General features: G+C 48.3%; 1 long non-coding RNA gene across 3 annotated transcripts in view; it reads right to left on the bottom strand.

Annotated features, from left to right (window-relative positions):
* Positions 1-16931, bottom strand: part of LOC140849072 (uncharacterized) — a 55449-nt gene that overhangs the window by 14860 nt on the left and 23658 nt on the right. For all 3 annotated transcript variants that reach the window (XR_012130571.1, XR_012130572.1, XR_012130570.1), the window contains exon 2: positions 1170-1268. This is a non-coding gene — a long non-coding RNA (uncharacterized lncRNA). The remainder of the gene's footprint in view (positions 1-1169; positions 1269-16931) is intronic.

Raw genomic sequence — 16931 nt, 5'->3', positions numbered from 1 at the left:
GTCCATAATAGTGTTGGGAACTAGAATAGTGTTGGCTACCCAAATGCAGAAGGGGGAATATAGATTCTCATCTCATACAGAAATCAATTTTTGGTGAATTAAAGAACCAAATGTGAAATGCACAGTTTAAAATCTTCAGAAGGGAATATAGAAGAAAATCTGTTTGACCTCAGAAAAAGATTTCTTAAAGCAAGCATAAACCATGAAGGAAAAAAATGTTAAATTGGATGACAGATAATGCTCTTAACAGAATTAAAGATGAGCACAGCATTTCTTATGAAGTTAAACATACACCTTCCCTATGCCCCAGCAATTCCACTCAGAGGTATTTTCCCAAGAGAAATGAAAACATGTCCACAAAAAGACAGGTACAAGAATGTTTAATGCCATTTTATTCATAGCAGCCAAATTTTAAAACAACCTTAATATTCAATATCCGTCAATGGAAGAAAAGATAAACACTGTAGTATATTTATACAATGGAAATCTATTCAGAAATTTTAAAAATCTATGCAACAACATGGATGAATCTTAAAAACATAATGCTGAGCAAAAGAAGCCAGACACACATAGTAAACGATTTCATTTATATGAAGTTCTGAATTGGGCAAAATTAATATACAGTAAAGGAAGTCAAACCAGTTGTTGCCAAGGAGCATGAAGGACCTCACGGGGGTGACAAATACACCATGACAGTGAGAGAGGAGTGGTTACATGACCACATGCATTTGTCAAAATACATTTAACTATAACAATTCGATTTACATTATTTCAATGTATTGAAAAAAAGAAAACCTCCCAAGTGCCCTCTCCCCTAATAAAACACAAACTATAGCCTGGGAGAAGATATTTGGCAGCCAAAAGATTCATGTTCAAAATGTATAAAGAACAACTGCAAATCAATTCTGGAGAAAAATCACCAAACAGAATAGGCAAAAGATATAAACAGGCAATTCACAATTTCAAATATTCTCATATTAAAAAATATGCTCAACCTCATCAGCGGTCAGGAAAATAACAAGATAGAACTTCATACTCATTAGATACACAAAGTTTTTGAGGTCTGAGAATATTATGCACTGGTGAGACTACAGAACAACTGCAACTTCGATACAGTTCTTGTGGGAATGCAGACGGACAATATATGGGAAAAGTGAAGGAGCACATACCTTATGACCCAGAAGTTCCACACCAGGTGTGCTGCAGGTGGTCTTCAGCTGGAGGGCATTGGCATCTCATGAGTGGACAGCGGTATCTGCACTACAGCACTGTTTGTACCAGAGGGGGGGAAAAAGGCAAGCAGATGAGGAGGTGGGAAAGACAAACTAAATGTCTATCACATCTATCAACAGGAAAATGGATAAAGCATGGTACGCCCACATAACAGAATAAAACCATCAGGCAACATTAATGAATTTCAGGGTACACATAAAGTCAGAGCAAAATGTTAAACAACAACAACAGAAAAGCAGGTCACAGAAGAATACAAACTATATTTCCATTTATATAAAGTTTTAAAAACAGCAAAACTAAACAACCTACTGTTCAGGGATACACATATATTTGGTGGTATAAGTATAAAGAGAAGCAAGAAAATCATACACACAATTTAGGATAATGGTTACTTCTGAGAAAGGAGGAAAGGGAATGGATGAAGAGGATTTGAGAGGGGACTTTAAAAGTCAGTTATGCTTTTTCCTAAACTGGGCACACAGGTGTTCACTGTTTCATTAATCCTTAGACATTATACATATTTTATAAATATTTGTATCTACTTAATATGTAAACATTTAGTAAAAGCTTTCATAGACATGCAGTGAAACTTAGAGGCCTTCCTTCATGTCTATAATCTTTTCTTTGAAGAAAAACATCTGAAGGCAAATAGGGCAGGTGGCAAGATTGCACAAAGTTGGGTATTGGGTACACAGGTGCTCGTTAGTCTTTTAAAATACTAATATTAAATGTTCTTTAAAAAGAAAAACAATATCCCTATCTAAAAATAAGGATATCTTATTTTATACAACCAAAGCTTCCAGCCTGGTAGAGGAAATAGGCATTAATCATATACTTGTTTTTTGGGGTTTTTTTTGTGTTTTTTTTATAAGGTATGATTGATATACACTCTTAAGAAGGTTTCACATGAAAAAACAATGTGGTTACTATATTTACCCATATTATCAAGTCCCCACCCATACCCCAATGCAGTCACTGTCCATCAGTGTAGTAAGATGCCACAGATCCACTGTGTGCCTTTTCTGTGGTACACTGCTCTCCCCATGATCCCCCATGCCATGTGTACTAAACATAATACCCCTCAATCCCCTTCTTCCTCCCTCCCCACCTGCCCTCCCACACCCCTTCCCTTTGGTAACCACTACTCCCTTCTTGGAGCCTGTGAGTCTGCTGCCATTTTGTTCCTTTAGTTTTGCTTCATTGTTATACTCCACAAATAAGGGAAATCATTTGGCACTTGTCTTTCTCTGCCTGGCTTATTTTACTGAGCATAATGTCCTCTAGCTCCATCTATGTTGTTGCAAATGGTAGGATTTCTTTCTTTCTTATGGCTGAATAGTATTCCATTGTGTATATGTACCACCTCTTCTTTATCCATTCATCTACTGATGGACACTTAGGTTGCTTCCATATCTTGGCTATTGTAAAAAGTGCTGCGATAAACATAGGGGTGCATATGTCTTTTTGAATCTGAGAAGTTGTATTCTTTGGGTAAATTCCAAGGCATGGGATTTCAGGGTCAAATGGTATTTCTATTTTTAGTTTTTTGAGGAACCTCCATATTGCTTTCCACAATGGTTGAACTAGCTTACATTCCCACCAGCAGTGTAGGAGGGTTCCTCTTTCTCCACATCCTCGCCAGCATTTGTTGTTCTTAGTCTTTTCGATGCTGGCCATCCTTACTGGTGTGACATGATATCTCATTGTGGTTTTAATTTGCATTTCCCTGATGATTAGCAATGTGGAGCGTCTTTTCATGTGTCTGTTGGCCATCTGAATTTCTTCTTTGGAAAATTGTCACATATATATATATACATACACACACACACACAATACTAAGTTAAGTGCTCTAAAGGAAGGGAATCACTCCAGGGGAGCATAGAAATAAAGGGATTTAGACCCAGACTGGAGCATTGGGATAGTAGAGTGGAAGTAGGGGTCAATGCAGGCAGCAGACGTGTAGATAGATGGTTGGTTCAGTGCAGGGGGGTGAGCACCACGAAGAGACACGAGCCCAACCGGGAGGGGAAAGCTGGTCCCCGAAGACTGCCTGCCTGCTATGGGGACAAGCCTGCAGAGCTCCGAATGCGGATTGGGACTCAGCCAAAGGAAGCGCTGGTAAGAAGGTTCTGTCGGCAAAGAAATGTGAGGAAAGTTAATCTGGGAGTTCAGGATGGTTGGAAAATAGGGTTTGGGGCAATGACATAAAAATGTGAGGGGCGATGAGGCCAGAGGCAGGTGAGAGATGGTCCTGGGGGCCTTGTACGCCCCGCAGAATGGGGAGTTAAGGACGGGGGACAGGGCATCTGAGGCATCCCCTAGTTGACAGGGAAGGACTGAAGGGGGAGACTGCAGGCAGGGCATGCGGTTGGTAGCTGCGGCAGGGGTGTGAGGCACCATGAGGAGGGAATGGAGGCTGGGGTGCCTGAGACCCGGGAGAGGGTGACACAGCAGCAGCCAGGGGGACAGGGTTCAAGGATGTTAAAGGCCACGGAGAGGTCAGTGAAGCTTGGGACTTGGAGGATCGCCCTGGATGTGCCAACCAGGAGGAAAGAATAGTTAGCATGCAATGAGGGGCAAGGGGCAGAAGGCGGTGCAGTGACTGCCAGAGAGAAGGGCTAGTTACAGGTGACCCTGGGGCAGAGGGGGCTGCAGGGTCTGTAGTCTGTGGACAGGTGGTGGTGACACAGAGCCAGCAGAGCCGGATTTCTAGACTGACCATGGCCAGTGAACCATAATGGGGGCGGTGTGGGGTTGGATTCTAGAGCAGGGCCATGGGAGAGAGGCACCCCTCGACCACTACAATGAAAGGCCAGGAGGTGGAAAGCTTATAGGTGGGACACAGATGGGAAACTGAGGGGACCTCACCATATTTTCTTTAAAGCAGGCAAGAAGGGGGTCGGCTGACAAAGTGGGGGGGAGCCTGACTGCAAGTACCTTGTCCCTGCTAGTGTCCTTAAAGCCCCAGGGCCACAGGAGGTAGCAGACCTACCTGCTCCTGTGCAAGAGGCTGCCCTGGACTTGGTGCGGGGGAAGAGGAGGAACTGGCTTCAATTGGTAACTACTCCCTCTACCAGACAGTCACTTTAAAGTGGGCACAGGCATGAGCAGCAGGGCACAAAGGGTCTCTGGGCGTACCACACCCGCGGAGGCTGGGGTTCTGGGTAAGAAGGCAGCCGCAGGCCAAGGGGGATGTGGCTCAGGGCTCGCTTCCATATTCAGCCACTCCCTGTCCCCTTCCCAGCTTGAGCTCATTCACAGGCAAACAATATGAAAACAAAGGGAAATCATCCAGCAGAGGCCTTCCCATCTGCGCAGCAAGGAAGTCTCAGTCTCAAGGTCAGTGGTGAAGAGGAACTTGCCCAGCTGTACAGGTCGCGGGTCGGCAGAATTCTTGATAAACAGGAGGAGGAGACAGTGGCACCTTGGCGGGTGGAGGTGGGGGGAATCACTAAGCGATCTGGCCATAGGGTCAAGAGGAGGCCAAGGATGCACAATCTCAGGGAAATGAAATGGTGATCATTTACGAGTGCAAACTGTTTTACATTCCAGAGGAGCTGGCTGCTAAGCTAAACTCTTCCTGCAGAAGTTTAGGTGGTGGGTGAGTCATTGTTATAAATAGACCATGGATCAGAATGTCATCGGAAAGGACGCAGTCCCATAGGCATAACCTTGGAAGGAGTGGAAGGCACTGCATGATTTCAGCTTGGTTCTAAGAGGAGTGCAGAGCTGGTGTGGGGCAAGGGGATTGCCATCATGGATGAGGAAGCAGGCACTGGAGGTGGGGGTCCCAGATGAGCAGGAGGAAGATGACGCCTGGCCTGACCAGAGACAAGCCTCCTGCATGGCTGAGCAGAGCCCAGATCACATCCTGCCAGCCCCTGATAAACTGAGTCATCTCCCCTTCTAGAAATTCTTGCAGAACAATTCACATTTTTCAAGGATCCCAAGAGACCCCGTCAGCCAAGGCACAAGAAAGCAAACTCCCTCCACTGGCATCTGCTCATTGATTTGCCTCATGGGCTCCAGGGACACGGAGGGGCCCCGGCCCTCAGAGTCACAAGGGCTCTGAAACAGGTGCTCGGAGCTCCTAGGACACACACGGAAGGGGACATCATTGTCACGGCAATCAAGCACGGTCCCCTGAGGGAATCGGAGTCCAGCAGCACCTGGCAGGGACAGGTTGCCCAGAAGCCTTTCCTGAGCCCCGGGCTGGCCGAGTGGCCTCCTCTTTGATTCCTCAGGTCCCTGTACTCCATCTTATTATAGGTCATGTCCCAGAACTGAGCTGAGGCCCAGAGCTACGAGCAAAAGCGACCAAGAACCTAGTACCTTCCTGCCTGGAAGAAGAAGCCGGGCCCACCGGCCACCATAAACCACCACATCCAAAAGGGACCAGGAAGCTATGGAATCTGCCCAAATGTGTCAAGGGACAGAAAAGAGGGGTTCAACCTAACATAATGGAAAGCAATGTGAAAGAGTTAACATTTCCTGTTTAGATGCCTGTGAAGTGACTCCCCAGTGAGCCAGAAATCACAGGATCATCCTATCTGCTTCCACAACAGGACTGTGAACTCCTTGTGCAGGAAAGCCATCACCGCCTTAGCTCCCAGCACCTGCAGGGGTGTCAGGCCCAGTATGCTTGGTGGACAGAACAGAGCCCCCAGGGCCCCGTGTTCTCAGTATAGGGGTCACCAGGGCTCACACTGCATTTCCCATCTGTTGGACAAGCCAGCCCCTCAGAACAAGCAGCAGCCACATCTCACACCGAGTGTCAGCCACTCAGGGTCCTCACCCACCCTGGGGCCTCCGCTGTGAGCCTCAGAATGAAGCTCACTTTCTGGGAAACTCAGTGGCCTGTCCGGGAGCTTCAGGCTTCCCCCCAGGCTCACCCCTTTCCTCTTCTGGTGTGACGTCCAGGCCCCGCTGAGCTGGGCGCAGCTTTGTGAGGTGGACATTCCAGATCTCCTCTGGGAAAGCAAAGGGAGAGAGCCTCCCCTCAAGGCCCACCAGCCAGAGGCCAACAGGAAGTGGCCAAGAGGCTCTGGATAAGCCAATGGGGAAATACCTCGCTCCCAGCAGCGCAGGCGAAGCCAGAGCATGTCTGCTGTGGCAGGAGGAAAGAGCGTGTGGCAATCCCTGTGAGCAGACAGTTTGGCTCTGCAGGACAACTAAAAGGCTGGGGCTGGGGCAGGCTGCTGGCTGACCTTCCCAGGACTCCTTTCTGACTCTGCCCCAAAGGGGATGGGGCACCACCATCCCTCAGGCACCCCAGTCAGCAGAAGCCTGAGACAGAGCACCAACTCACATCTCAGGACACAGCAGGGGAGGACTCAGGGTACAAGCATGCAGCCCAGAAGGGCCTTGCTGTCTTTGCAGTGCCCCAGGGATGCAGCAAGGAAGGCAGCCCAGCCAAGACCCAGCCCTCTGCCCTCGTGGGAGCTCAGCTCCAGTCTGCTTTCTGCACAACTAGGAGAGGAGTTACCCTGGGAGGGTCTCATTCCTCAGGGAGAAGGAGGCACTGACCCAGTGCCACATGGGGAGTCCACGCTGGGCTCAGGAGTCGATGCTGAGTATGGCCTCGTGGGGAGCCACTGAAGGTTTCAAGAGGGAATGGCATGCCTGCAGCAGGCAGGGAAAAGACCAACCAAGAAATGGCTAAAATTGGCCACAGCAGGTGGGAGTGGATGTGGCAAGGACTTGACTGGGGGGCCTGGGGGAACAAGGATGGGAGTGCGTGGGTCAGGTGGGGATCTGGGTCCTCGCCTCTGCTTGGATGGTGCCACCATGATGATATTGAAGGACACGGGAGGTGAGCAAAGGGGTCAAAGATAACCCTGGGTTTCTGATGGGGGTGCTTGAAAGAAAGGTTGATGGGCAGGTACTAGGAAGGGGGAAGTTGGAGGGACTCAAATCCAGGCAAGTTTGCTTCAAGGAACAGGAAGGACAAGCCCATTTCCTATGGAATAAGTAGAGCTGGGATCAGGGGCAAAGCCCACTTTTCTACTGGTAGCTTTGAAGTCAGTTAGACCTGAGCTCCAGTCCATCCAGTCCAGTCATTCACTAGCTGTGTGACCTTGGTCAGTCATTTAACCTCTCTGAGCTCAGTTTCCTCACTTATAAACAAGACAATAATAGCACTTACCCACAGGATTGCTTTAAGGACTAAGATACAACATGTGAAGTGCTCAGTGCACAATAAGCATTAATAAATATTTGCATATAGCAATGAGAATAACAGCAAAGTGTTTAATATGTATTAGCTCATGTAATCCTCCCAGCTATCTGCAAAGCTGGCATTGGGTTTTCCCAATTTGTGGATGAGAAAACTGAGGCTCAGAGAGGTTAAACAAACTGTTCAGACTCACACAGCAAGCATTGGGTCAGAGCAGGGATATAAACCCAGATCCTTCTGGCCCAAAGCATAAATGTCCCAGTAGCATCCTGGGGCTACAGACCGTCTCCCTCTTCTAGGAAAGGGAGACGGAAGAGGCTTAGGGAGTAGGTGGTAGGTTTGAACCCACAGGACATGAACCCAAATCACCTGGGCATGCTTTGGACAATTTTACTTGTCTCCAATGGACCTGATGACATTTTTTTTCCTCTCTTTACCTATTCTTCTCCCGTCGATGAGACTGTACTCTCAACTCCAGTGAGTCACAGGAAAATGTAAATTAAAAAAAAAAATTAAGAGGAACATTGCTCCTACGTAAGCCCCTGCCATCTGTGAATCATTCAAGACAGGTATAATAGATGTAATTACAGCTCACCCACAAACTAGACCCGAAATCAGTTTTAAAGGCTAATTTCAGAAGCTAGTTGTTTCCCCAGCAGAGCCAGGGGCAACTGAAGCCAGCCTGGAGCACTCAAACCTGAGCCAGCGCTCGCGACCTCTGGTCATCCCTGTGAGCACTGTGCCCTGCCACCAGGGGCCTGGCGAGTTCAGAACTCCCCTTTCCCTCACTGTCTCTGCCCCCCTCACCCAAGGCCCTTCTCTCCACCTGAACTCTTCCTCCTTTTACCACCTTGCTTCTTAGAGGAGCCAAACCTTTGTTCCGCCATCACTGCATAAAGCCATCCAGCCTAACAAAACGTGGGAGATATTTACTTCATCATACTACAGATAGGGCGCTCCTTTACGTGCACAGACGGCTGAGAGCTTGACTCAGCCTTCTCAGCTTCTCTTCTCCCACCTGTAAAACGGAATGGTAGCAGCCTCCTCACGGGGGTTGTGTGGCAAGTGAGATCATGTGTGGAAGGCCTTTAGCACAATGCCTGTGTTTAGTATATTCCGGTTATCAACACCATTGTCTTGGGAGATGGGAGTGCCAGAAGCTCCCCTGGAAGATGGGGGCCTCAACCCATGGCCTCAGGACCCCACATTCTGGCAGTCAGGATTAGGAGTCATGGGGGCACAATAGTTAGAATGTCCAGAGCTAGAAGATCATCCAGTCCCAGGGGGGAAACTGGGCCCCCAAAAAGACCGAGACCAGCCTATATCCACCCTGTCAGTGGCAGAGTCCAAACAGGAAGCCAGGCCTCCTGCATGCAGGCCCCTTCTCATTTCACTCCAGCACAAGTGCCTCTCAGAGTCCCAGAGGTCGGGGAGCAAGCTCACTGCATCTCTGCAATCCAGGGAGGTGGTGAGCTCCTGGGAGATGGAAAGCATTGTACACTCAGCTAATTCATTTCAAGGTTCTCTAGCTCAAGGCAAAGTGCAGAGGACGTGTGGTCAGTGGAAGCCCCGCTCCTGTATGTCAATGCCAGTAGCTAAAAGTTGAAGAAAATACCCCAAGGCTTCTCAGGGAAAAGACCTTACCCTGGAATTCCCTGAAATGTCATAAGGAAACAGTTGAAGACCTCCTTTTTCCACCTTGCGCTCTGCGTGGCCTGGGTCCCCAGACCCATCAGCTCACTGCCTCCCCCTGGTGTGGAGACACCCACCCTGCACTTAGGGTCTCACATTGCCCGTAACCTCTTCCTTTCCCTTGCAGTTTCAGTAAATGCCTGTTACGCACCACAGAGATGAAGACTTCGTCCCTACCCTCCGGGAGCTCACAGACCGGCTGGCCAGAAGACAGGCAAAGGAGAGGAGGCAGTTATAAGCAAAGACAGTCCAGGTGGGACTTGGGACTCGCATGAGCCAAAGCCAGGAGATGCCGCCTGGAGGCTTGTCGTCCTCCCGGCGCTATAGCCAATCAGGCGCAGGTTTCACGACCTTGACCAAGGCCCACTCCTCCAGGGAGCCTTTTCTGATACAAAGGTCCCCATCAAAATCACCAGAACTTCGGTTTTCATTTGTCTATAACCATTCCATGCCTTCCCCTCCCCAACAGCTGGGGCTCATACCTGACTTGCGGGGTCTACCCCGCCCTCAGCAGACAGCCAGGATGACCTGAGGCAGGAATCTACAGAGCCAACCTAGTCGGACTGCAAACAGCCCCCATCCCACTTCCCCGCCGCCTCTGCCGGCTCCCTTCCACCAGAGTCCTGAGGCAGCAAGAGGCTTTAAAAAAGCTTCCCCACCCCTAAGCATATGGCCTCCCCGTGGGCAGCGGAGGCCGAAGTTCTGTGTCTGGAAAACAAGTCTCAAAAGGGCCCTGACCTAGCCTGCCCTCCTTACTGGGGAGGACAGAGCCCCTTCCCCCTCAGTCAGGATCCCACCCACTTGGCTGTTAGGAGGAAGAACCTCAGTTAACAGGGGCTTCAGCACAAGTGGGTTCATTTTTCTCACATAAGCTGTCCAGAGATAAACAGCATCAGCTGTTTCAGTCTGTGTTCCCATCTGTCATCCTTAGAGTTTGAGCTTTGTTCTCACAGTTGCAATATGGCTGCCTTGTATCCCCACTGCTCTGAAGGGCCAAAGGCTACGCCAGCCATTCTCAGGGACTCCTCAGCACCAGCAGACTCCTGGACGTGTAACAGGACAGGACAGGAGACTTGACTGCGATGGGCTGGACTTCAGGGTTTCCTGCTGCCCCCAGCGGGAGAACAGGCAAGCATGGGCACGGCCTGGGCCTTGCTAAGGGTGCCCTGACCTGCGAGGAGGGTCAAGAGCGAAGTCCAACCCAGTGTAAGGCCCACCTCCAAAGCCTGCTCTTTCCACCACCCCACACAGCTAGGGAACAGCAGAGCCAAGACTCAAACCCTTGTCTTCCAGCACCAAGCCAGGGTCTCTCCCACATTCCCAGGCTGCACCTGGCAGTTCCCTTCACCCGCGGTCCAAGGCAGCCTGACTCCAGAGCAGGAGTGGGAGCTTGGCTCTGAAGGCTGGTGGGGCCCGTCCCAGCCTTTTTGGCTCTAGGGCAGCTGCCAAAGAGCCGCCTGCCAGGGGCATAGACTGGGGGAGTTGGGGAGGCCTTTCCTCCTTTCTGCCTGAGTCCTCACCAGAACCACCTTTAAAGTTCCCTTCATGTCTCCATCTGCATTTTCAGGAATCCCTTACAGCAGCACCCCACTTGTCAGCACCAGTTTCTGCCTGTCCACATTTGGAAGACTCAAGCAGCTCTCTGGGAAGGCAGCACACCTCCCTGGGTCATACTTTGTACCTCACCTTTGGGGGCTGCTGGGACTTGAGTCTAGATATTGGCCTAGAAGCAAAGAGGGGTGGTAGAGGTGGGTCCTTAGGGGAGGCAGCATCGTCTTTCATGGCAGCTAGGCTCAGGGGAGGCCATTAGAGTCTCCTCAGGAAATGCAGGGCTAATCCCCTCCTTGAGGGGTGGAAGCTGCTACCACCGGGGATGGGGAGACCTAGCCCACTGCCAAAGATGACATCAGAAATAAGGGTTCAATGTCCCCAGCTTCATCAGGGTCTCCCCACAAAGCCTCGCCCCAATCCAAGAAAGGATCCCATTCTTCCCTAACCATCGCCCTCACTTTAGCAGTAGACGCCTCAAGAGACTGGGAGTTGGACTTGCATCGTAATTCACCCAGTTGCAGGATGAGATTCCAATTTGATTTTCAGCACTCAGCCCTGCAGCCACCTGAGAGAAGGGCTCCTTCAGGGCACGCCTCGAAGGTGGCAGGTCCTTCTTAGGTGTTGGAGCTTGAAATTGGAATCCCTGAGCTCATCCGTGTCTTCCACCACTTTGTCCAGCAACAGAAGAGCAGCCCACCAACATCGTATTCATTAGTTTTGCAAAAATGTTCAGCAGTACCAACTCCTTGCTTCTTATAAGAGGCTGATTAAGAATATCCAGTGCAGATATTTTGAGAAATTCTAGGGCCAGGTCACGCCGTGGACTCTCAGTGCTCTCTTTACTGCTGGAATAGAGTCATTAGTGACTTTAAATCCAATCGGAAAGCCATTTCCAGGGCCCTAGAACCAAAGCCGGATACATCCTCAAAAATCATGTTCTTCTAGAACCACTCTAGTACCAAAGCCTGTGTTCCTCAGGGCTCTCCAGAGAAACAGAACCCAGAGTGAGTGAGTGAGCTGACAGATTTATAATAAGGTATTAATTGGGCTTATGTGCTCATGGAGGCTGGGACCTTCCCACAGTCTGGGCTGGAGACCCAGAAAGCCAGTGGTGTATTTCAAAAGCCTGAGGGCTGGAGAGCTGATGGTGTAGATTCCAGTCTGAGTCTTAGGGCCTGAGTGCTGAGGGCAGGGAAGATGGGTGGCCCGGCTCAATGAGTCAGCCAAAGAGCCAGTCCAACACGCCTCCTCCTTTCTGTTCTGCTCAGGCCCTGAGCAGATTGCATGAGACACGCCCGCATTGCCGAGAGCCATCTTCTTTCCTCAGCTGAAGTACTAATCTCTTCCAGAACACCCTCACAGACACACCCAGAAATAAAGTTTAACCAGATATTTGGGCATCCAGTGGCCCAGTCAAGTTGACACACAAAATTAACAATCACATGCCCTAGAAAATCCAATTCAGAGGAGTGGCCAGGAATCTGGGTCAACCCAGCACCCTTGGAGCGTCTGATGCAGGTGACTCAGTGACTGAGCTTCAGACCCAATGAAGCAGAGGGCAGGGGGCCAGCTGATAGCAGCACACAGAGGGGCAGACACAGGCAGAGTGGCCGGTGGCATTAGTCCCGCAGAATCCTACAGCTGAATCCCTAGAGCCACTTTGGCTAGGAAGCCCCCTCTGGCCCGGCTGCAGGGAGCTCATGGGCCCCTGCATGTGTATGCCGCATGCCTCCTCCACTACGTGAAGTGGCTGGAATGTGTCTCTGGGCTTAAGGACCAGGCCCCGCTTCTCCCGCATGTGCCGTGGTTCCAGGGAGAAGCAAGGGGCTTAGAACTTCTCACTTCCCCTAATGGAGGCACCAGGTACAGTTGTCAAGCTGGCAGCCCTTGGAACCAGGCATCCTTAGGTCTGAATCCTAATGCCACCGCTTGCTTCTGGGCCTGCTGACCAAATTAATTTACCCGCTGGAGCTTCAGTTTCTCCTCAAAGTACCAGGCTGAGAATTCCTGTCTCACAAAGCTGTCATGGAAGGTAACTGACCTTCAGTATATACTGGCTTGCTCTCCATCCCATCTAAAACCGTTTTCAAAACCAGGCACAGATGGATGTACACAACAGTTCTGCTCTGCCCATGGGGAAGCTGCACCGACAGATCCTGTCCACCCCCAGGAGCTACACAGAGCAGAAGCATCAGTGCAGCAAGTGGTTCTTTTATTTTATAGAGACACGGTTTAAATAATATATACATAATATTTATAAATATTAAAATACATTCAATATTAAATTTTAAAATATAAAAATACAGATCTGTAAAGGGAGAGGGAAGAAGAGGGACACAAGCATGTCAAGACAGAATGGCATTTTTTTCCATTCATAACCAGTTCCATTCAAAACTGAAATATCTTCATTATTTTATTGGATTATGAAAGCAACACTTGTTCAGTGTAAAAAAAACAAATTACAAAGTCTATATGGTACAAGTTATCAAGTTTCCCCAAATCCTAACCCACCCAGAAAACCACCATCAGTGGTTTGAGCTATGTCCTTCTAGATGATTTTTTTATGCATATGTCACTTTTAAAAATGTAATATAATCATATTATATTGTTCTGTAGTCTGCCTTTTCCCACTTATTATATCAACCTTCTGGTTTCAAGTGCATTCATTCTTTTTGCCTCAGGACACCACCCTTTGCTCTGGAAGGAAAACAGCCAAGTACCCAAGCAAGAGACTGTGAAGGACTCAATAGAGAGTATGAGGTAGTGCATTCTGAAATGTACCTATTTTCCAATAAATGTTAAAAAGAGAAAGCTTTTAGCTGGAGTAATTGTCCCCATTTTAAAGGCTGCTTCTATCAAAGAGGTGCTAACTGCACAAAAAGTGATTTCACCAAGAGAGGAACTGCATAAAGGGATTGTGTGAAATGCAAATTAAATGATGAGGGAATCCCATTTTTCACTTACCAAGTTAGCCAAAAACTTTTAATTATATACCCAATGGTGGCAAGGAATGCAGCCGCCTCTCTTGTATGCTCCTGGTGGGCGTATTAATTGGAATACACTTTCTAGAAAGTAATTTGGCACTACATATCAAAAACCCAACTAGTGTTCATATCCTTTGATCCATTGGTGGGAATCTAGCCACAAAGATACAATTCAAAATGCTAGCAAAGAGCTGGGCACAAAAATGTCCATTATAAATATTTCATAATAAGGAGGAAATGTAAACAGCCTAAATATCCAACATTAGGAGAATGATCAAATAAATGATGGTCCATTCAAAGCACTGCCTAGTATCTGGCTATGTGAAGTGTTTTGTTAACCTGGGGAAGGTGAAAACCAAGTGTGACTGAGTGGTGATGATGTAGATTCCAGTCTGAGCAAGACTGGGAGCCACTATTGACTGGATAGTGGATGAGACTCACACCATGTAGACAGGTAACTTGGTGCAGGCCTTGAGGTCACTAAGTGAGAGCAGGGGGGCTGCAACCTCTGTGGTTTCTGTTCTGGGTTCAAGTACACAGGGGCCTCCTTTACTATCTTTTCCTTCTGCAGGCAAGGGCTGATCTACCACATATGTCCACTGATACCCATATAACTGGGGTCTCCTCAGTGAACACTTTCAAATATAGAAACAACTGAATGATCTCTCCCTTTTTTTTTAATTTGCATGATTATTTGTTCTGATTTAGAACAACATTCTATGATCACTATATACAAGTTTTATAAGTACAGGGGGAAAGAAATCACAAGGCCCATAGGGATATATCCCCCACTTAAGGGTGGATCAGAAGTAAGCAGGGACTTGCAAGGACTGCCCCCTGCTCTGAGACATTTGAGGGGCCCAGGAATCTCAAGTCCCAAACTTAGACCAAGGTTATCTAAGATTTAGAGCCCCCCCACCCCCAGCAATCTACAAAAGAAATCTAAAATCCTCTTTAAATGAAGACAGCATCATCCTAGGCATCAAATTATTTCCATAATTTTTCAAACATAGTATCCTATAATCATAGATAACCAAGTCACAGGAGACAAGACATCAGGAGTGAAAACTTGTAGGAAAAAAATAAATAAGAGGTACCAACTCCAGACACTGGATCCTCGGCATTAGCAGACAGGACTATAAAATGCTATGCCTTCTAAGTTCAAAGAGGTAAAAGCCAAACCTGAAAAACATTGCCCAAACTAGACATTATAAACAGGGACATACATGGCAGATTTGGAAGAGAACCAAATAGCAAAATCAAATTTACTACATTAAAAATATAATAGCCAAAATGACTAAAGAAGCTGCCAGAACGCAGACTGTCCCTTTCTGGTCTATGTAGGGAAGCTGACACCCTGCCAGAGCTAAAGTTTATTTGTGTCTCCTGTTGAAGCATGCAAAGCATGCCACCCCCACTCCCCCTTGAGTGATGGGGGGGAGAGATTTTGTTTGCTTTTCAGCCACTGGCCCTAGTTCCCGAAGCAGCTCTGCTTTCAAAGGCCCCAGCCATTACAGCACGCCTGTTACAGCACGGAGGGCAACAGCTGATGGCTGTGCTGCTGATCCTAACGCTTGACAGAGGGCCTCATCTGTATGCTCTGTTGGCTAAGGCAGGAAAGGGTGGGAAATATTTTAGGAAGACTTCCTTCAAAGTGTTTTCAGATTTGCTTTAAATTCCTCAATTTTCCTTCCTGGGAAATCTGGTCTGTAGATCAAGGGTGGCCCTTCTCTTTGCCATCTTCCCTGACGGTTACTCGGGCTGTTTGCCATGTTCATCACAGTGCTGCACGGTGGAAGCCACCTGAGTGCCCAGCCACAGCAGAATGGTTACGGGAACAGAGACAGAGCTGCCGATGAGCCCTTCCTTACACGGTGCTGCTGCTCTAAGCTAGTGAGGAAAGAGAAGAACCCAGAGCTTCAACCCCTGGCCCTCCAGACAGCCTGCAGACATCCACTGCTTGTTGCAGGCTTGATAAGAAATGAAGATAAAGAGCTCCAAGTGAAACAATCCCAGGACAAGCCTGCCAGGGAGGTCTGTTGGTCGGCTAACCTTGGTCTTCAGAGCTTCTCACCTTTTCTTTCCTGATCGAGTTTGGCCGGAGCCCAGAGCCCAGAGCCCAGCTGCCGGCAGAGAGGTATGGTTGTTCTGAAGCTCTGGAGCCAAACCTTCGGGGCTGTATTTCCAGGTGTCTGAGGGGAAGTCATCTGTTCTCTATCACGGGAGCAGGCTTCCCATCCCAGCCAACATGTACCCTCCAAGTCCTGTTGTAACCCCACCTTGAATGTCACAGGGAAGACCCTGAGACCCAGCAAGGCCTCTGAGACAGAAACCCAAACAAACAGGACTAAAAATACTGAGTTCCCAGGAGATACCAAGCATCAGCTCTCACCTGGGCCACAAGAAAACCCTGCCAAGTGCAGATGGCCATTCACCTGTCCCAGGTGAGAACAGGCGTGGCAGCCAAAATGCAATAGAGCTGCGATTTTAAACTAGGTCTCAGACCAAAGATGCTCCTCTTTTTCATTCTACGCGCTTCGTCACTTAGGGTTGGACCCCCACCGCTCCCTCCTACACCCTAAAGCTGGTTCCTGAGACTTTCCTAAAAGTTCTGAAAGAGAAAGAAGTGACAATGCAGTTGTTTTGCCCAAGAAGTCAGCAAGTCCTGTGGAGATTTACCCAAACACGGCCAACCCCAAGGAAAATACCGCATGGTTTATGAAAATCCTTCCTCAAACATGTCATCTGTACCTCTTTTTCACATGCTCAGAAATAAAAAAACCTTTCTTAACCAAAAACAAATAAATAAGGTATGGATGTCCTAATTAACTAAATGGGGGAAATCCTGCCACAGTGTATAAATACATCAGATCACCACAAGATAACACTTTATCTCACAGTTTTGTCAATTATACTTCAATAAATTGCGGGGGTGGAAACACAATGATTACCAAGGAAAAAGAAAAAACAGAGGTTTTCTGTCCCCAAGAAGGAAGACAACTTACACTGGTTGATTACTCTGTGCCAGTTATTGAATAAGGCGTTTTAAATTAATTATCTCATTTAAACCCAGTTGCCAGATAAGAGCTCTGAGAACTGGAGGGCTTCACCCTCTTAGAGCTGCAGGGCACATAAAGGGCAGAGCTGGTACTCAGAGCAGCCAAGGCTGGTCTTACCAGGCCTCTCTCCTTGCTCACTAGCTGGCCCTCAGAGTGGCCAGCTCGTCCTGGTCTGCCCAGGACTTCCCAGGTTTCAGCCCTGAATGTCCCGGATCTCAGAAAGGCCTTTGTCCAGGG

The sequence above is a fragment of the Manis javanica genome, chromosome 4 (assembly GCF_040802235.1).
Source record: "Manis javanica isolate MJ-LG chromosome 4, MJ_LKY, whole genome shotgun sequence".
Taxonomy (NCBI): Eukaryota; Metazoa; Chordata; class Mammalia; order Pholidota; family Manidae; genus Manis; species Manis javanica.
The sequence above is the reverse complement of the archived record's forward strand: the minus strand, read 5'-3'. Positions and strand labels throughout refer to the sequence as shown.